Raw genomic sequence first — 10,895 nt, 5'->3', positions numbered from 1 at the left:
TTTATGTAATTATAATAATTTTCTATAGTTACCATTTTTTTTCTTTCACAAAAGTTTTATGTGTTTGTGGCTTCTTCCACTTTTCCTGCGGCTTGTTGCTATGGAACAAATCCCTTCAAATCCCATTTCCTTAACCCAACGACACCAGTGTTTTCATGGTGGATTTGCAGGCCAGCTAAGCTACACTGGACCTGAGGCTCTGGGCTCCAGGCTGCAGTTTTGGTTCAGTTCTGCTCCAAGTGTCCCTCATCCTCTCTGGTCCAGTGGCTTCCTGGGGTCATTGTGCACAAGATAAATGAGAGGAGCACAGGAGGACCCATGGAAACACATGATGCCTCTCGAGTCACAGGTGTGTACCCAAATGCAACCAACTCGTGTTCATGTGCACCATGACATATGCATTAGGATGTTCATATGTGTCCTATTTGTAAGAATAATAACAAAAAGACAATGATAATGGACATTCTGGTCTTATGCCTTATTCCTGACTTTGAAACTGTTTCTTGATTAAGCGGAAGGGTAGCTTTGGATCAAGACAGAGTTATTTGATCATGTTAAGGGAATATTCATTTGTTTCTATTTGATTAAGAATCTTGACTAAGAATGGATGTTAAATTTATCAAACACATTACTGGCACCTCTCATGGAAATAATAATATACTTTTCATTCTTAGAATATGATATGATGAAACATGTTAATACATTTCTTCTGTATTGATACATTTTACATTTCTGGAATAAACTCTGCTAGGTCAGATGCATTACCTGATTATAACATTTTATAAAATTTTAGATTAATATTCATACGTTGGTTTGATCTGTACTTGACTTTTCCTATTAAATCTTTGCTGGATTTTGGTATCCATATTGCTTCATTAAAAATATTTAGAAAAAAAATAATGGACTTGGATGGTTTTACAGGGGAATTTTACATCATTAAATAACATTCTTCCAACATTATCTGAACTGTTTTAGGGCATGAGAAAGGAGGGAAAACTTCCCATCTATTTGGTGGCATAAAGTTTTCTCTTGCCTTGTTTCACGACAAATGGGGCTTACCTTTTTTTTTTCTTTCACATTCTTCCTGTGGCTTTCCGAGGATTCCCAAGAAGATAAGATATTCTGACTTCAAACCACCATCTTTAAATTGGAAGTTCAGCTTTGGAATTGTAAAGCCCGGTGAGCTTTATGACATTTTGCAATGTGTTGAGGCCAGTTTGGATTAAGTAAGACACTTTCAAGGGCAGTATAATGACCAATATCTTGATCTTACTGAGAAAAAGGAGGGCATCAAAACAACCATTTCTGGATGTGTTTTCCAAAAAAACTACCAGATAATCTCAATATTGTGTATGGAATATCTCCAAAGATGCTTTCTTGATGTCCTTAACTATTCTTCAAATGTTCATTCCTCCTGTGATTTTTAAAATGCATCATATAAAAGGAAAATAATGTAAATAATATGTGGAAGAACTTCCATGCTGTTGAAGTAAATTGAAGCCAGTTTAATGTGCATAGGTCCTGGTTTGCCTTGTTTAATCAACCTAGATAGAACTTGAAAGCTTTATACCATGAATGTTAATTTACACCATGAATGCTAGTTGATTAAGTGAGAAGTTTGTGGTATTTTTTTATAGAAGTTTGGGTATTAGAGCTCTATCAGGAATTACTTCCTTGATTAAACTATTGTTATTAAGGAGGAAATAAGATTAGACTGAGTCATCTTGACTCTAAGAATGTCATAAACTGCATAAACATAAGCACTTCCTTTAATTGATGCTCTTGTATTAAAATGTCACTTTTTAGACTGGAAAAAGAGAACAATATTGAAAGAATTTTTATTTTAAGATGCTTTGATTCTTACCTACCATTTTGGAGTGCAGGTTTTCAGGAGTATCTCTGTTGCTCACTATTCAGAGGAGAAAATCTTTTACTTTTTGTGGCTGATAATGGAGTATCACATATTGTATTACAATTATTCTCTGTAGTTAGCATCTGTATTTGTTTCACTTGAGGATATTTGTGCTTCCTGTGAGCATAAGTGCAAAACAAACAAACATTCAAAACAACAACTGCATCACCAAATCTTAATGTGGTGGTTTTAAAACATGTACATGAATTCTTTGATACTCTTCCCTTCATGGGATGGAGCTTAATTTCCTTCCTCTTGAGGGCGGACTGCACTTAGGTTTGCTTCTAAAGAATAGAATATGGTGGAAACGATGGTATTTGGATTCTAAGACTAGGTAAGAAAACTCATTGTGGCTTTTTCCTTGATCTCTCTCAGATCACTCACTCTGAGGGGAAGCCAGCTTCCATATTGTGAAGACACTTGTATGGTCCCATAGAACATTCGTGTGGCATGTTCTCCTGACAACAGCAAGGAACTAATTCCTTCTTCCAACGGCCATGAGAGTGTGCCATCTTGGAAGTAGATTCTCCAGCCCCCATTGGGTCTTGAAAGAACTACAGCCCTAGTCAAAACCTTGGCTCCAACTTCATAAGAGAGCTTGAGCCAGAACCATCTAGCTAAGCCACACTTAAAGTCCAGATGCACAGAAACCCTGCAATAAATGCCTGTTGTTTCAGGCTGATAAATTTTTGTACAATTTGTTACACAACAATAGATAGCTAAAATACTCAATGTGACCAATTTCACTCTCACAGACTGACAAGGACTTTGCACCTATATTCCACAGAGTGCACAGTAAACGCTTAATATCCACTACTTATTTTGCTTCCATTTCAATGTCCTGGTTCTGTTTTCAAAGACCTGACTATCCCTACAGCTCCTTAATAGTTGAATCAGTACTAAAGAAAAATAGGAAAACTTCAGTATTTTCTGGATTTAATGGAAGAAAAGGCTGTATTTGTCAATTGAAGTGAAACTCTTGTCCAGATAGGGAATATTAGAAGCCTAAGTGGCTTTTGGCAAGAATTTCCAGAAATGGGGTGATTGAAATGGAAACTTCTCAGTTCCTTAGTTCTGAAAAATGCTAATAAATAGAAAACAACAACAGAAACAATAACAATGAATCCTGCTGACTTAATCTGGGGAACTACTCATACTCCATGTAGACTGTACCACAGTGATTATCTGTAACCTGATATAGTGGACCGAAGGTGGTCTCAGGATATGACACAGTGGGCATGGAAAAACAAATGGTGACAGAAGGATACAATGGGTTACACAGTGGTCACCCTCTCCAGTGTCAGGTCCTAAGTCAGGTCATTAGACTTGGAGCTTTGTTGGACTTATAGACCAACTGACATCTAAACCCTTTTTCCACCAGAAGGAGGCAGGTTTCGGCTGATGAACATTCAGTGATCAATTTCTTCCATCTCATTTCCGTCTTAAGACTGATTACTTTCAGGTACCTTACTAGGAGCTCACCAAATTATCTCCCCGACTTGAAACACGCCATTTTGAATTTTACTTCAATAGTCCCTAGAAGGGAGGCCTGGCCCCCAAAAGATCTATATACAGATAATAGCAAGGAAAATTGGTTTACTTTGATGGAAGGTCAGAATGTGTCATTTAAGAACAGTTCATTTCTCCAGAAAATTCATCGTTTCATTTTACCTCATAAAACTGTTGTGAGGAAAAAATTAGTGCAGGTAATTAGTTCATGGAACGAGCTGTACTTACTGTAGGAGTAAATCATGAAGAAGCTTTTCCCCTCTCTTACTACTGCCTTTCAACAGCTCTGTGTCAGGTCTTCCCCTCCTGTCTTTTCCTCACGCTTAAGCCAATCTCATTGCTTCTCTAGTCACTAAAAGTTTCATTTTCATATACTAATATTTTGGGGGCTTTTGTTAACCACAATTTTATTATTTTAGTGGGGCTACATCTCAGTTCTTAAAAATTTTTAATGTGGTAAAATATACATAAATGTAATTTCCTGTCTTGACTGGTTTTAAGCACACAATTCAGTGGTATTAAGTACATTCCTGTTGCTGTGTGACATTAGTACCACGGATGTTAGTGGGACGGAGTGTCAGTGGACAGCGGCAGAGTCTAACATGCCCAGATGCTCCTAATGGCGAGATGGGAGCCCGGCCTACGGTGGAGGTGGGTGACTTTCACCAAAGGTGGGAAAGGAGCTGGTGTTTCCCAGGGGGTGGAGTGCACCCCACGGAAAGTAAGCAAGTTGTAGTCATCTTCAAAGGGCCCTGCCCTAGAGACCTGCCTAGCAGTAGGGCTGGGTGGTTGTAATGGAGAGAATCCTGCGCAACAGTCTGTTGGAAGTTTGATGCTAAATCGTTATATTCTGCTGTAAGCAGGAGGTTCCAAGACGCTAGGCAGGCACGGTCGATAGTAAGTCCCCAGTGGAGGGGCCCCGAAGTGCTCCATTAAGAGCAAGCATTTGGGCCTAGGCCACCCCCTGGAGAACCCTGGAGCCAGGTTACATCAGCACTAGGCAGGTAAGGCCTGTCTGCTCCTTCCCAGTCCCTGGGATGATGGTCAGCCACAGTTGGAGGCAGATGGCGAATGAAGAAGGAGAAGAGGAAGGAGGAGGAGGAGGAATAGGAGGAATGCAAGAGGACCATGCCTCACCTTCTTCTCATTGAGAGTTTCTTCAGTCTGAGTCAAGCCTGAGCCTCAGTAGCAGGAGAAGCTTCAAACTGATTGAGAGTTTGCAGCTTTGATATAATACTGGCTGGACTTTTTACTTTTATTTTTGTCTATTTATTTTGAGAGAGAGAGAGACAGACAGACAGACACTTGAGCAGAGGAGGAGCAAAGAGAGGGAGAGAGAATCCCAAGTAAGCCCCAGGCTGTCAGCACAGAGCCCCATGCAGGGCTTGAACTCACGAACCATGAGATCACGACCTGAGCTGTAATCAAGAGTCAGACGCTTAACCAACCGAGCCATCCAGGCGCCCCGTGGACTGGACTTTTTAATATATGAAAGTGGGGATGTTTGTTCCTACCTGAGAGTGACTTGAACATTATTACCTGACTGACAGTTGTCTAGGACTGTGATGGGATGGCATAACTGAGAGTCGTGGGTGGGGGCAAAGCAAAGTAGTTTTGCCTGCTTCTACTCTTCTAAATCCAGCTTGTGCTTAGTGAAAAACCAAAAACCGACACCAAACAAAAACCCGGCTGACTCAGTCGGTAGAACATGGAACTCTTGATCCAGGGGTCATGAGTTCGAGCCCCACACTGGGTGTTGAGATTACTTTAAAAAAATGGAAAAACAAATAGAACAGTACCTGGTGTGTAGTAAGTGCTCAATTAATGTTACGTGTTATCATTGTCATCTTCAGGATTGTTGTTATCACACTTAATTCTTTCATCTCAGATCCTGTGGTGAAGAATCAGTCATGGAAAAGGCAGGATTGGGAGGGAGCAGTCCTGAGATTCATGGAGGCTGTTTTTATAGTAGTTAGAGTTACTCTATTATAAAGTGCAGATAAGTACCTGGTGATTCCCATTTTCTGCTTAATAAAAGATACCCAATTAATAATGAATGTGGCTTCAGTACTAATTTCCTCTTGGTTACACTGAAGTAATGAGGTGGTTCAGGTTTATTACTAAATCAAACTCTGGAGGTTTGGGGGGAGCGAAGCAGAGAAGCGGCCGGTTGAAGTGTCTCTTATATTTTCGTGCTGTGATATGATTGTAACGTAGATGGTAATAATAAAGAAGGGCGGGGGCCAGAATGAACTTACTGAGCATGCAGGAATCCTGGTGAAGCTGTGACATTCAGAGCAGACAGATTTATTGCTGCATTTGTGAAGCACACCTGTTCCGATCTGAATAGGACTCCTGTAAAGAATCAAATGTGAAACTGGAGAGCAGATTAGCATTCATCTTCCTTCCTGGACATTACTTAGCGCTGCTAATTAGCTTTGGTGGTTGTTGTTGTTACTAAGCTTTATAGATTTGCAGAATTTAAAGATCAAGTTAAGATTTACAGAATTACTGGATACATAGTGTAAAGAGTTCCCATAGTACCCAGGGGCCACTTTCCTCCATTATTAACATCTTCCATTAGAATGTGCATTTGTCTGAGGCATAGGAGCACGTGTACCCCAATGTTCAGAGCAGCACTCTCCACAATAGCTAAAACATGGAAAGAGCCTAAGTGTCCATCAACAGACGAATGGATCAAGAAGATGTGGTTTATCTATACAATGGAATACTACATGGCAATGAGAAAGAATGAAATCTGGCCATGTGTAGCAACATGGATGGACCTTGAGGGTGTTATGCTGAGCGAAATAAGTCAGGCAGAGAAGGACAAATATCATATGTTTGCACGTTTAGGAGGATTAGGAGGAACTTAATGGAGGACCATGGGGGTGAAGAAGGGGAAAAATAGTGGGGGAGGGGGAGAGAGGCAAACCATGAGAGGCTCTTGAATGCTGAGAAACAAACTGAGGACTGATGGATGTGGGGGGGAGGGGGGATGGGCATGGAGGAGGGCACTTGTGGAGATGAGCACTGAGTGTTATGTGGAAACTAATTTGACAATAAACTATTTGTAAAAAAAAAATAAAAAAGAAAAGAAATAAAAAAAAAAAGAATGTGCATTTGTTACAAATGAGCCAGTATTGATACATTATTAACTAAAACCCATACTATAGTTCCTGGGTTATACTCGAATGACCTTTTACTGGCCCAGGAGCACAGCCAGGACACCACATTACACACTCAGTAGTCAGATTGCCTTCGGCTGCTATTGGTTTGGACAGTTCCTCGGACTTTCCTTGTATTTGACCACACTGACAGCTTTGAGGAACAAAAATACTTGTCCAGTATATCGTACTATGCTCCTCGATTGGGGATTCGTCTCATGTTTTCCTCCTGTTTTGACTGTGATTCTGGGTTCCGGAAAGGAAAAGCACAGAAATACACGTCCTCAGAATACTTGTTATCAACAGTGCGGCCCTTTGTCACCCACTGAAGTAGAGTTTAGCAGGTTTCTCTACTGTGAAGTTATTTCCTTTTTTTCTCCTCTTTTGTGAACTGTACCCTCTGGGAAGAAGTCAGTTCGTGTAACCCACATTTTTAAAACGTTTGTTTATTTCTTTTGAGAGAAAGCATGAGCAGGGGAGGGGAAGAGAGAGCACGGAGAGAGAAGATCCCAAGCAGGGCCCACGCTCAGCGCGGAGCCCGAGGCAGGGCTTGTACCCACGAACCATGGGATCAATACCTGAGCCGAAATCAAGAGTCAGACACTTATCTGACTGAGCCCCTCAGGCGCCCTGCGTAACCCACATGTAATGAGCAGGAGTTAACTCTTTGAGAGCTAAGTATCTACATAAATTACTTGGAATGCTTCTGCATAAGAGGTTTGTCTCTTATCCCACATTTGTTTATTCAATCACTTATTATATCAGTATGGATTCAATATTTATTAGTTGACATTATAAAACCGATACTATTCTGTCAATACTATGTGTTGGTTTATAATCCAATGCATATGATTTGTATTGCTGCCCTGATTGGGCCAGCTTTGAGCCCCGAGAGCTCCTTTAATTGGCTCCTGTGTCCCGTTGACATCCCCCATCGTTGAGCAGGTTGTTGCTTGTTTACTTGTGTTAGTTAGCCCTGTCTGATTTCCTGGAACTACAGGACGCGCCAGGCTCTTCCTCTGCGTTTCCCACCCCAGTTCTAGAATCAGCCATTTCTCCAACAAGCCCCAATTGCTGTTACTGCAAATGGTACCATAAACAGTGAACTGGACATGAGGTGTGCTTGTTGCTCATGGGGCGTCTTAGCTTCTAGATCACCAGTCTCAGGGAACAGATAACTGTTTCCTTATGTAACCATCTGCATCTGTAGGAAGCTAGACAGGAGCTCATGCTCATGTCTCCAACTCAGTTCATCACCACATGGATCAACGTAGACCTTCCCCTTTGCTTGTTTGTAATCTCTCACTCCACTAATGAGAAACTTCACTCCCACTTTGTCGTCTGCTGGTTACTTACCTATTAAATCACTGGGCACACGTGTAGTGGCGTCAGCAGTGTTAATCCATACTCTATTGGGAAAGACCTTTATCAACTAGATCACAGGGCGTAGGTACAGTTGCCTTTGCCTTCTGTCTTCTAGGCTCTTCATTTCCAGTGTTATTTAGGCCAGCACCTTATTCTCAGACTCCTTCCGGTGAAGTTGTTCTGTACGTTTACAATGCAGCTGGGTTCTGTTGTCACATTCTCCGTACCAACTTACACAGAGGAAGGCACAATGAAAGGTGGTAATTGTTTTTTTTTTTTTAATGTTTTATTTATTTTTGAGAGAGAGAGTGTGAGCATGGGGAGGTCAAAGAGAGCGAGGGGACAGAGGATCCAAGATGGGCTCTGCGTTGAGAGCAGTGAGCCCGATGTGGGGCTTGAACTCAGGGTCTGTGAGATCACGGTTCTGATCATGGACCCAAGCAGAAGTTGGACATTTAACTGACTGAGCCACCCAGGTGCCCCAAGGTAGTCACTGTTAACATGTTTTTAATGGCTGCTTGATAGTCCCGATTCCACAGACCATGACTTCTTAGACTCCTGAATATTGCTGAACATTTAGCCAACGACTTTTATTAGACAACTGCCTATTATTGGACTGTTACAAACACACCAATAAAGTGCTTATATATTAATCTTTGTGTACACTCACTATTTCACTAGGGGGAAATTTCCAGAGATGATTAAATTGCCAGATTAAAAACATGAACATGTTGAAGGCCTGTAGTATTTCCAGGTTCTCTCTGGGAGATGTTAACTCCTGACAGAACAAAATAGGAAGACTGGAGAGAGAGAGAATTATAATTTAAAAGTTGTTTTTCGGAGAGCCTGGGTGGCTCAGTTGGTTAAGCATCCGACTTTGGCTCAGGTCATGATCTCGTGGTCTGTGAGTTTGAGCCCCGCGTCGGGCTCTGTGCTGACAGCTCAGAGCCTGGAACCTGCTTCGGATTCTGTATCTCTCTCTCTCTCTCTGCCCCTCCCCCACTCACACTCTGTCTCTCTCTCTCTCAAAATTAAATAAACATTAAAAAAAAGTTGTTTTTCGATTTGGACATCAAAAAATATATCTCTCACTATATTATGTAAGGCAGGGAATGTTTTCACCATTTATACTCATTCATTCTTTTACTGTCCGTCATGCTCCTTACCTATTTTTCCTTTGGGTGTAAATCTTGTTTTTCAGATGCTCTCAGTTGTGTGGGTATTCAGCTCAGCTTGAGACCTGGTGCTTCGTGTGTAGGAAATCACTGACCTCCTCCCTGTCGTTAGTAACACTGAACGCTTCTGCTTTATAGGACTTCCTGAGAGATCCTGTGTTCTGGACGCAGACAGTGCAGAGGAGGTCCCCTCCCCCACTACTGTCTCCGAGAGTCCAGCCCAAGACACTCATTCTCCTCAGAGACACAGGACTTAATGCCTCGAAAGCAACTAGAACTATCAGGGAATTTACAGCAGTGGTCTTTCTATTTCTCTCTTCAAAGTGCTGTTCACATTTGAAGATGTTTCTCCTATAATCATCCTCCTGGGATATGGTGTCATAGCTCTTTGGGAGGGGTGAGGCTTCCTATGACATGTGTCTGTGTGCCTGGAGGAAGGTTCTTGTCTGTCAACTTGTGCAAAGAAGGGTGCCTCTTGAAAAAAGTTGATCACCTTAGAAGGGATACTTCTAAACCTGAGACTTAACATTTAAAATATTTTTTAAATGTGTATTTAGTTTTGAGAGAGAGAGAGACAGAGTGTGAGTGGGGAATAAACAGAGAGAGAGGGAGATAAGGAATTTGAAGCAGGCTCTATGCTTCAAGCTGTCAGCATGGATCCCGACGCGGTGCTCAAACTCACGAACCCCAAGATCACGACCTGAGCAGAAGTCTGGTGCTTAACTGACCAAGGCACCCAGGTGCTGCTAAAACTGAGACTTTATAATGAATCAAGAAAAAATTCTGTCTTGGATTGAGTCAAGAGACTTCTTTTTCTCAGTCTGATCAGAGAGTCTGCAATTCTGAGGGTTCTAAAGGTTTTACCTTAGTGGCTGTGGGTTTTTAACCTTGGAGCCTTGAGCGTTGGAGTAGACAATGTGAGAGAATGGACGTACCACCAGGGCTGGGTGAGTGGTGGCAGTCAGTCTATTGTCGCCCAGCAGGGCAATCTTGGGCAAGTTACCTAACCTTTCTGAGCTTCAATAAAGATGGTTGGAGGGATGGTTGAGGAAATTGGGCAAGATGGCTTCTTAATCTCCAAAAACTCTTGGTCTGCATCCAATCTGAATTGGTTTTATGGTCACATATCACAGAGATGGAAGGTACCAGACAGGCCCAGTGTGAAGGCTACAGCTAAATTGCTGACTGTCTTCAACTCCAAAGAAAGGTCAAACCCAGACTTCAGATTCCTCCCTGGTCATAAATGGAGTCAGAGGCAAGATACCAGTGGCTATTTAGCTGTAGTAGACTTTCCTCCTCAACTCCTCACATCCTTTCTTGTTAAATTTAGCAATCCTTTTTTCTTTCCTTCAAAGAAGCTCTAAAAACCACTCTTATCCTCAAACTCAAATTATTCTTTGAACTAGAAAGTCGTTCAGCATTTGGAATCACAATGTTTTACCAGGATTTAAATGCAAAGCAGAGTCACCCAAAGGCTACTTCATCATATTTTAATTCTGTTTCATTTAGTGCTAATTTAAAATGGAAACCTGTGGAGCAGGACACAGGGGGTGGCTCTAAAGCCAAGAGGTAAAAGCCTGGAAAAGCAGGTCCCTCTCTTCCTTGTCTTCCTGACTGGGCCCCTTCCTCCCACCCGGTCCACCACCTTCTTCACAGTGGAGCCGTGCTGTCTGTCTGCAACACAGATTCAATCAAATGCCCGGCGGGATGCGGCGTCTGAGGTGTAGAGGAGGGTGCTAGCCAAGGGTGTCAGAGAGGTTTCTCGGC

The sequence above is a fragment of the Crocuta crocuta genome, unplaced genomic scaffold (genome assembly GCF_008692635.1).
Source record: "Crocuta crocuta isolate KB4526 unplaced genomic scaffold, BGI_CrCroc_1.0 scaffold31, whole genome shotgun sequence".
NCBI classification, from domain to species: domain Eukaryota; kingdom Metazoa; phylum Chordata; class Mammalia; order Carnivora; family Hyaenidae; genus Crocuta; species Crocuta crocuta.
This window is presented reverse-complemented; position numbering follows the sequence as displayed.